Consider the following 10,684-nt stretch of genomic DNA (forward strand, 5'->3'; position numbering starts at 1 on the left):
GTCAGTGCTCTCAATAACCACATCCCTATCTCAAGGCTGTGTCCTTGGAGTTGCCTCTGGGAGCAGGAAAGGCAAGCACCCCACATCCCAAGGACAGGGGAGGTAGGGAAACCTCCGAGTATGTGGGTCCAGCTCACAGGTCAATAGGCAGATACAGATACATGAGTGAAAACCCATGCCTATAAACAGCTAAGAAAAAGATGGGCAGAAATGATTTGGTAGATCTCAATTTACAGACTGGAGATGTACATACTTGGGCAGGTTTTCTGCTCCTGAACACTTTGACGGAAACACCACAGTTTAGGCTTTCTTTGGGCTGGTCAGTACCTCCCAGACTGGCTGATGAGGGAAGACTTTTTAAACACTGCAGCTGGGGTGTCTGGGTGGCCTGGTTGGTTAAGTGCCTGCCTTCAGCTCAGCTCATAATCTCAGGGTCCTGGGATCTGGCTCTAGGTCTGGCTCCCTGCCCAATGGGCAGTCTGCTCCTCCCTCTCCCTTTGTACCTCTTTGCCTCCTCCCACTCCCCATCCCTCATGCTCAGGTGCTCTCTCTCTCAAATAAATAAATAAATAAATAAAAATCTTAAAAACAAAACAAAACAGGGGCACCTGGGTGGTTCAATGGGTTAAAGCCTAGCCTTGGTCCTGGGATCCAGCCCCACATTGGGCTCTCTGCTCAGCAGGGAGCCTGCTCCTCACACCTACCCACCCACCCCCCACTTTCTACCTACTTGGGATGTATGTCAAATAAAATCTTTAGGGGGGGGACCCAAAACAAAAATGAACAACAATAAAAAACAAGATTGCAGTGGACATTGTAAGCAGCAGGACAAACCTCTTCTGAAACTCCTAGGTTTTTTAGTACTATTTTTCTGAGTTTATTTGATAAAAACAAAGATGCATCTTCTTCCAACTGTCAGTGGTAAGTTCTTCAGTAAGTGGTATGTGATAGCCAGGTTGTGTGGTAAACTGTTACTTCCTTCCATATACATAGGTGTCTCTGGAAGTTCATGCCTGGTGGAGCCTGATACAGATGCTATATTTTTAACTTTTCCTTAAAATATTCAACCTTTGCCTCAGAGTAGCACACATTCCAGCAAATGTCAGGCATTACATCACCTCCTGCTCTTTCTGACCAAGAATGCTTCAATCTGTGTACCTTCTCCTCCTCTCCTTGTTCTTTTTTTGTAGTTGACTCCTTTCTTCGTAAAATAACCAGATGCTTCCTGTTTTCCAGGTTGGCAATATTTTTTCACATCTCTGGGATCAGAAGAATTAAGAGTCTTGTCCATGGTTCTCTTGGCTCTTTTTCTTTGTTGGAGATGATAAGCTGTTTTATTTTCAGCACCTTTGCTTTATTTAATAATTGTGAGGCTGCCTTCAAATGACCTGTTGACCATTAGTTGCAGACTGAGGTCAGGAGGTGTGATTCTGTGTCCTAATAGAGCTGCTGAGTCACTGATTTGAATTTGATCACTATTTGACCAGCAAGCAAAAGCACCTGTCCTCTCTTGCCTTTCCTGGTCTCAGAATGAGGAGAGTTATTGGAAACATGAGCCAAACCAGACTTCCCACAATCTCTTGGCCAAAACCTCTGCCCCAACCCTTATTGGAGTAAGCTTTGGCTAAGAATCATGATAGGATCTCTATAGCAGGGAGTGTTGAATTTAAATCTGCTTTTATTTATTTTTTAATCTTTAAACATTTATTTATTTTTGCTTTTTGCTTTTAGATAAGCACTGATTCCAGCTCTTTGGGTTGAACGTCAGTTTAGTTTAAAAAAAAAAAAAAAAAAGAGGGACGCCTGGGTTGCTCAGTGGGTTAAGCCACTGTCTTCGGCTCAGGTCATGATCCCAGGGTCCTGGGATCGAGCCCCAAATCAGGCTCTCTGCTCAGCAGGGAGCCTGCTTCCTCCTCTCTCTCTGCCTGCCTCTCTGCCTGCTTGTCATCTCTCTGTCAAATAAATAAATAAAATCTTTAAAAAAAAAAAAGACTTCCTTTCTGTATGTGTTTTGGTATACAAAAGTGATACAGATTCATTGTAGAAAACTTGAATTATAGAATGCTAAAGTTTGAAGAAAATGACCCAAGCTACCCATAACTCACTAGTGATGTTTTATTTCCTTCCTGTCATCTTTGTTTTCAAAAACACAATTTATACATATATACTTTAGCAAGTAATACATACATAAACATATGCTTAGTTTTTCATTCTAATTTTGCTTAGCAACTTTTTTTGTGTTTTACATTTAAACAACCAATCCTTTGCACCCCAGTCACCTTTGGAGTTGTCTTTGTTACCCTCCTGTTACACATTTACTCAACATCTGGACCTTTGTGTCTGGTCAGCATGGGACCTTTGGCCACATTTCATTAATAAGGCAAATGCCCAGGAGGAGGGAACCACTTTTCCAGTTCTGATTAAGCACCCTACTGCATAAACTTTCATTTTAATAGCTTAATGTATAATTTGATTACTCTTCTGAAGGACGGGTTGTGTTGTGCCAGAAGCTGTGAATTTCATATGACTCTGACCTGACCAAAGTCTATCCCATTAAACATGGGCTTTAAAAATGACTTTCAGAGAATTTATCATCATTTGGTCAGATGCTCAGAATCCCCAGTTGCTACAGTCCTATTTATCTAAACCCAACAGTCTCATGGTTGATGACTGGCTCCAGATGGAGACTAGTGCATTCAGGGAGTAGGACATTAAGGGAATCACCTACCATCTCTACCATCTCTACATTTTTTTTTAAACTTTGCTCTTTGCTGCTTTAGCAGAGCGCCGACCTAGAACTTCAGTTGTATGACTGCGCTTCTAGAAACCATAGGTAACCGATCACTGTGATTGGTTCTCATCAGGTTTAGGTGGAAAGAGGGAAATAAGCTTTCTGAGCTTTATAGATGCCTGGAATTTTCTAAGCAAGGCAGGTTGATAAAGATCAGGGTCTGAAAATTCAGAAAAGACTCCGGTTTTGCCTTACTCCCTTGAGGAGCCTCCCGCTTGGTTGAAACTTGTTATAATGGCAGCTACCGCCATTGCCAAATCCATGCCCCATGTTCACTCAATTGCCAATTGTAAGCAATATGTACTTCCATAGTTAATTGAGACAAAAAAGCTTATGTTGTCAAAATTTCTTGTTTTAATCACTTTTGTTTCTCTGAGTAGCCTTGGCTCAAAAGTGCTTCATGTCCTGATAAAGAAAGATGCTATAACAGGGCATGCAGTATCAATATTCTCTAATATGGTACCCAGTGCAAACTAGAAGAGGACACAACACAGGCGTGTACATGTTGCTCACGACAACACCTGACACTCTGGCCAATCTCAGAAATGGCTCTCTAGCTGAAGGAGCAGAGAAATCCTCTTACCCTCAGAAATCAGTGGTGAAACCAGATGTGTGAAGACACAATCAGTCCAAGCACGCAAGAGCTAAGCTGGTCTTTCTCTGAGGACTTGAATATCAATCAGATAACTGCTGGCCCGAGAAACCCTTGAATTGCAGGCAGCTGTTGTTTGCAGCACTCTTTGCAATGGCAAAAAGTTGGAAACAATCCAGTGAGATAAATTATAGAACAAGAGAACAAACAAGGGAATTCTACCCAGTTGCTGAAAAAAGAATGAGGCATCTCTTTATGTTCTGACACAGGAATGTATTTAAGTTTTTTTTTTAATAGATGAAAAAATAGATTAATAAAGGCATACACATCATGATTGCATGAGGGGTGGTGAGGAATAATACTATGAATGCCTATGTCTGCATATATAAATTCTCTAACGGCACAGAAAAACCTGTTGACAGATAACAGATACGGGAGCGCTCAGGAGAGAAGTGGGGTTGGATAAAGCAGAGATTTTTACCTTTTACCTTACGCACATCTGTACTGCTTGAATTATTTTTAATACATATTTTTAAAATGAAAATGAAAAAGGAGTTGAAACAGTGTATCTATAGTTAACAATATTGTATCACACACTTAAAAAGTCAAGAGGGTAGATCTTGGTTCCTACCACAATCAAATGAAGTATAAGTGAGACATGCTCGAGGTGGAAACTTAAAAATATAAAAAAAAAGCATAAGAAAAATGGAATTCACCTGTGAGATTTTCAACTAGAGACAACCACTGTTAATATTTTGTGATATTCATTTGCTGTACTTTCTGCTGATGTATGTATATACATAATTATATTTTGGATGAGAGCATACATCTGTAGAGTTTATTATGCCACATTTTGGAGCCTGTGTTTCTAGATTTAAATCTCTAAAACACCATTTATGATTATATAATGTTCTGTTTTGTGGCTCTATTATAATTTCTTTCCCCATTCATCTCTTTCCTCACCAACATCTTTAGCTCTTCTCCTTGATACTTAAACAAACCTTTGTGCACGTTATTGGCAAAGCTCTGGGCTCTGAGCAACAGCAGTGGCTTGCCCTCAGCCTGGGGTGAGGATGGCCTTGGGGACCTCCTGGCAACATTTCAGGCACATGTTAGCATCCTCTAGAGAGAGCTACCTACCATTTGCCATTTGTAAATTACCATTGCCTTTCATCACTCTCTGGCTCCTTACCCAGGTTTATACTATTGTTGTTAATAGTAGCGTAATGGAGAGTGTTTTTGGTTTCTGGAATTATTGCCACCTGGCCATGCCCTATAAGCCTTTGTTTGTGGTCTCTCTCCCCACCTGGCCTCCACAGATGGCAGGGACTTTGTGTAGTTTTGTTCTCTGGTATGCCCCCCTATGCCTAGGTCAGTGTGGGGCACGTGGTAGGCTGTCAGTAAACATGAACATACAGAAGGAGGCTCTTCATTGGTCCTATTTATCTTTTCTACTTAGAAAGAGTAATGACTGGGGTGCCTGGGTGGCTCAGTCGGTTGAGCGTCTGCCTTCAGCTCAGGTCATGGTCCTCGTATCCTGGGATCGAGTCCTGTATCAGGCTCCCTGATCGGTGGGGAGTCTACTTCTCCCTCTCCCTCTGCTTGCTCTTCTCCATGCTTGTGCTCTCTCTCTCTCTTTCTCTCTGTCTGTCTCAAATAAATAAAATATTTTTAAAATGGGGAGAGTAGTTACTATTCCGGTCCTGAATATCAATATTGCCTAAGCAGCCTTTGTAAAGTCAGTATGCTGTACTTCTTGGATTTCCACACCTTGCTCTTAGAATCACCCAGTGTTAGACCTAGTCTACCTTTCATCTACATAAAAGGATAACCTAGGTTCATCACAATAGTAAGGGCTGAAGAAGTGAAAGATGAACGGAACAAAATGATTTAACTCCTCAAAAAATTTACAGTCTGGATGGAAGGAAGATGAAGATCTATGAGCAAGTGGTAAATGTTTGGTGGCAATAGATCATTATGTGTCAGATTGTACATGTAACTCCATTTCTGCCTTCCAGGATTTCATAATCTGGTAAAAGACCATTTAAACAAAGGGTATATTTATAGGGGTAAATATGGGGGAAGCAATAAGAATGGCAATAGAGAGACATTTTGGGGGAAAACTGGAAGGAAGAATTCCTTTTGCTTGGAGGAGTCCAGATGGGTTCCTGGCGGGAGGAAGGAGAGCTTGAGCTGATGTTATAGGCCATGTAAAGAGTGATGGTCAGCGGTGTGTGGGGAGGAAGGCCTCAGACAGCACACTATGCAAGGAAAGGCACAGAGAAATGAAAATGCTCGGCATAACTGAAGAACGGCAACTCTCTCACACTTAGAAGAGAGAAGGAGAGGGATCTAGGTGTTGAGGGCTGGCCTGAGAGGAAAGGAGAGATAGACTCTGAGGTAGAAAATATTCTTGGGCCAGATGCCTCTGTGCTGCGGGCTTAGACTTTATCAATTAAGTAGTGCAGAGAGACACTGAGGGTGTCTCAGTAGAGATGTGACAAAATCAGATCTGGGCCTTACATGATTGATAGGATCTCTGACACACTGGGTTGAGCGGAGAGGAGAGCTAGAAACAGTGGAGCGAGGCAGAGACTTGCAGTTGATGGTTACAGTGTAACAGATCTGAGATCTGAGCCAGGGAAGCCCTGGAGATGGTTTCAGAGATACTTTGGGAGTAAATTGATTGGAAGGGGTGGGGGGACTTCCAAAAGCTGAGAGCTGTGGTGGTAGGATGTTTATTTATAGGTGACCTAAACATGGGCTCTGCTATCCAGACAGGAGAATCTCCAGATTTTCAGATTGTGGCCTTAGCCAACCAAACCAGGGGAGGAGCAAAAGAAAACCGCACAAAAAAACCAGAACAAGAAACCCTGAAAAGTTGAAGGAAACAAAGTTTATCTCTACCAGCGTCCTGACCTCAAGTAACTGACTTCAAGTGACTCTGGTCCGTTGTGCTGTGAGACACAGCACAAAAGCTACAGGTTGAAATGCTCAGGGGGTCTGATTCAGCTTTTCCTCTTCCCTGCATCCCTGGCTTCTCAGAATATTCTCCTAAGGGTCGCTACCCGAGCCTGGGAAGCCTTTCCTGGTTTGCACCCGGTCTCCCCTCTGCCTTGGTAGATCCTGTTCTTGGCCATGTTGGGAAAGTGCCCATTGCAGCTCAGGAGGACGACTGTCATGGGATGCTCTGTGACTAAACCAAAAGCAGGTGTTCCCCTGAGTTACAGACTTTCTATCAAGCAGGATTAACTCCCAGTACTCCTTTGTTCCTTTAGGACCCTCACCCCTCCACTTTTGCTAAACTTGTCTGTCGCTCAAACAATATCCATGCCCATCACTGGTTTCCATCTCTGGCAGGTCTGGGTCGGCTGTAACCATTTGCTCTTTTTAACTTATTTTTTAAAGATTTATTTATTTTGGGGGCGGAGGACAAGGGTGGGAGAGAGAGTCTTAAGCAGACTCTGCACCGAGCATGGAGCCCAATGTGAGGCTCCATCTCACAACCCTGAAATCAGGACTTGAGCGGAAGCCAAGAGTCAGTTGTTTAACGGACTGCGCCACGCAGGTACCCCCGCTCTTTTTAAAACGATGTGTGTCCTCTTCTTGCTTTATCATAATGCATCCTTTCCAAAAAGCTTTCTTGATTCAGTTCTATCATTCTACTCCCAAATCTCTGCCACTCTTTGGTCTCTATCCTTGAGTAGCTGAGTTTATATTTACTGCGCATGTGCTCTATCCGCTATTTGACTGCGAGCCCCTGTAGGCTCTACCCCGCTCACCTTGTTTTTGGTGACCGCTGAGTAGAATCAAAGACAGACATTGAAGTGGTAAGGGCAGATTTTAAACATTAATATATTATTGCAACAGGGAAAAGAGTCCAGTGTGAACTGAGCTCAACTTTGATATGCACAGAGTTGGCTGGGCATCGTAAAGAGAGAACAAAGGAATAGCGAGGAGGATGAGTGAAGGCTCTAGAATTAGGAAAGCAAAAACTTCCAAAAAGCCAGAGGTGGCGGGTGGGTGTCCGTGTGAAACCCATCTGGGTTTGCTAACTGGCACTTACTCAAGTCAAGGTCCTACCCTCCCACAGAAACTGGGAGACAGTAGTCTGTTCTATCTTCAGGTGTTGGCTGGAACAAACAAATTCTTTTGGCAGCTTTGGATTGTCTCCGGCAGAAGCTTTAGGCCAGGGCTATGGTCATCCAAGGGATTTGGCTTTGAGCTGTGCGAAACTATGTGAATGTTTGTTGACCTCTTTATAGGCCCAGGGTGGAGCCTAGTAAGGAAGAGGGCTCAGAGAAACCTGGCTAGCGTTTAGGTCAAGGAGAGAATCTTTGTCAATAGGTCAAGAAAATAAAGAACAAGTGGGAAAGTATCTACTCTGATCACAATAGAAAGTCTCCAGACCGGTAGAAAATATTATAAGGAAACAAGGGATAACTTTCATCACACTACTCCACAAAAAGATTGCTAAATTTGAATCACCAAAAAAACTAGGTTTATTGTCTATACGGTGTTCTGCTAAAATCCCAATAAATAAACTGTTTAGTTCTATCTCTGGTCTCCCAAAATAAATAAAAATTAATATTGGGAGCAGAATTTTAGTTTAAATAACTTCCACATTCTTAGTTCCTGATGATACACAGAAACAATTGTGTAGCTAGGCTTGTTATTTAAGACCTTGCTCCCTTAAAACTAAGGGAAAGTGACCTTTGCTTTCAAATATCTGGCTCGATCATTTATTTTTATTTTTATGCATTTATTTTTATTTTTTTAAAGATTTTATTTATTTACTTGAGAGAGAGACAGTGAGAGAGAGCATGAACGAGGAGAAGGTCAGAGAGAGAATCAGACTCCCCATGGAGCTGGGAGCCCGATGCGGGACTCGATCCCGGGACTCCAGGATCATGACCTGAGCTGAAGGCAGTCGTCCAACCAACTGAGCCACCCAGGCGTCCCTGGCTCGATCATTTAAAAGTAGTTAAGGCATAACAAATACCATGGAGGACATGGGGAGTTAGAGAGGAGAAGGGAGTTGAGGGAAATTGGAAGGGGAGGTGAATCATGAGAGACTATGGACTCTGAAAAACAGTCTGAGGGATTTGAAGGGGTGGGGGTGGGTGGGAGGTTGGGGTACCAGGTGGTGGGTGTTATAGAGGGCACTGATTGCATGGAGCACTGGGTGTGGTGAAAAAATAATGAATACTGTTATGCCGAAAATAAATAAATAAATAAATAAATAAATAAATAAATAAAGTAGTTAAGGGGCGCCTGGGTGGCTCAGTGGGTTAAACGTCTGACTTGGGCTCAGGTCATGATCTCAGGGTCCTGGGATCCAACCCCAGGTTGGGCTTCCCACTCAGCAGGAAGACTGCTTCTCATTCTCCCTCTGCTACTCCCCCTGCTTGTGCTCTCTCTGTCTGTCTCTTTCTCAAACAAATAGAATCTCTTTAAAAAAAATAATAAATTTTCATTCCTTAGCCTTTATTATGTATATTTTGTAAATGTACAATGTTCCTTTTTATTTTATGCCTCTTTGTATTTGAAATTGGTAATTTGATTTGTGTTCTCTGATATTCTGGTCTGCTATGGTTTATAGCTATTGATATAGTGACCCTTATTTTTCGACATGATGCTCCTGATAACTCTTTTCATCGTGGTCAAAAAGGAAAAAAATTAAGGTGGGCATGTATAGGAATAGCTTTCAAATCTTTATGTACTCTTTACTGAAAGTGAGAGCATTAAAGAGCTAGAGTTGTTTGCAGGAAATATGTTGTTTTTTGACGAAATGGAATTTAGAGACCCTGCAATGCACAGTCTTAAGCATACAGTTAAACCAGTTTTAACAAATGCTTACACCCGTAGAACTCACACCTCTACTGAGATAATCAAGGTATAGATATATTTCCATCAACCAGAAAGGTCCGTCACACCTTGACCAGTCAACACCAGCCACTTACAGAGGTAACCACTGTTCTAACACATAAATTGATCAGCTACAGAACTTCACGAACCTGGAATTACACATTTTGTACTCTTTTGTGTCTGACTTATTAAATTTGGTATAACGTTTTGGAGATTCATTCATGTAGTTAGCAGTCTGTTGATTTTTACTATTGAATAGTACCCCGTTGTATGAATATACCACAGCTTGCTTATTCTATTGATGGATAGCTGGGATATTTCTAGTTTTTGGCTATTAGGAATAAAGGTGCTCTGAACATTTTCATGTAAGGCATTTTGTGGACATATGTCTTATTTTCTTTGGATAAACACTAGCATTAGCGTTGCTGGGTCATAGGATTAGATGTATGTTTAACTATTTAAGAAACTTCCAAGCAGGTTTCCAAAGTGGTTGTACCATTTTACCTTTTCACAAGCAATGATAAAAATTCTGTTTGAGAAAACAAAAATTCTGTTGGTTCCACACTCTTGCTGATATGTGATGTTTCCATTCTTCAAAATTTTAATCATTTTAGTGAATTTGCAATGATATTAAGGTTAATTTACACTTCCCTTACAACCAATCCTCATGAGTGTTTATATATATATATATTTATATATATGATATATATAATATATATACATATATAATCCTCTTTGTGTTTATGTGTTTATTAGATATTAGATATGTGTTTATTAGATATAATTATGTGTTTATTAGATATTCATATGCCCTCTTTTTTGAAGTATCTGTTCAAGGCTTGTGCCCATTTAAAAAATTGGGTTGTTGGGGTACCTGGTGGCTCAGCCAGTTAACTGCTCTCAGCTCAGGTCATGAACTTGGGGTCCTGGGATCAAGCCCAAGCATCAGGCTCCCTGCTCTGCAGGGAGTCTGCTTCTTCCTCTCCCTCTGCCTCCCCCTGCTTCCTGTTCACATTCTCTCTGTTTCTCAAATAAATAAATAAAACCTTTTAAAAATTGGGTTGTTCATCTTCTTATTAAGGCAGTATAGGGGTGCTTTACATATCCTAGTTAAAAGTCCTTTGTCAGATTTATTTATTGTGAATATTTGCTCCTAGTCTTTGGAGCACTTTTGTTTTTTATGAAGATTTGTTTATTTGAGACAGAGAGAGCAGTGGGGAGGGGCAGAGGGAGAATCTTAAGCAGACCCCACGCTGAGTGCAGAGCCCAATTCAGGGCTTGATCTCATGACGCTGAGATCACAACCTGAGTTGAAACCAAGAGTTGGATCCTTCACCAAATGTGCCACCTAGGAGCCCCTTAATGACATCTTTTGATGAACAGCAGCTTTTGCTTTTTTTTTTTTATGGTTTAAAGAAATTTTTTAATGCAAG

This window comes from Mustela putorius, unplaced genomic scaffold (assembly GCF_011764305.1).
Source record: "Mustela putorius furo isolate JIRA1106 unplaced genomic scaffold, ASM1176430v1.1 tig00003983_pilon_pilon_pilon, whole genome shotgun sequence".
Taxonomy (NCBI): Eukaryota; Metazoa; Chordata; class Mammalia; order Carnivora; family Mustelidae; genus Mustela; species Mustela putorius.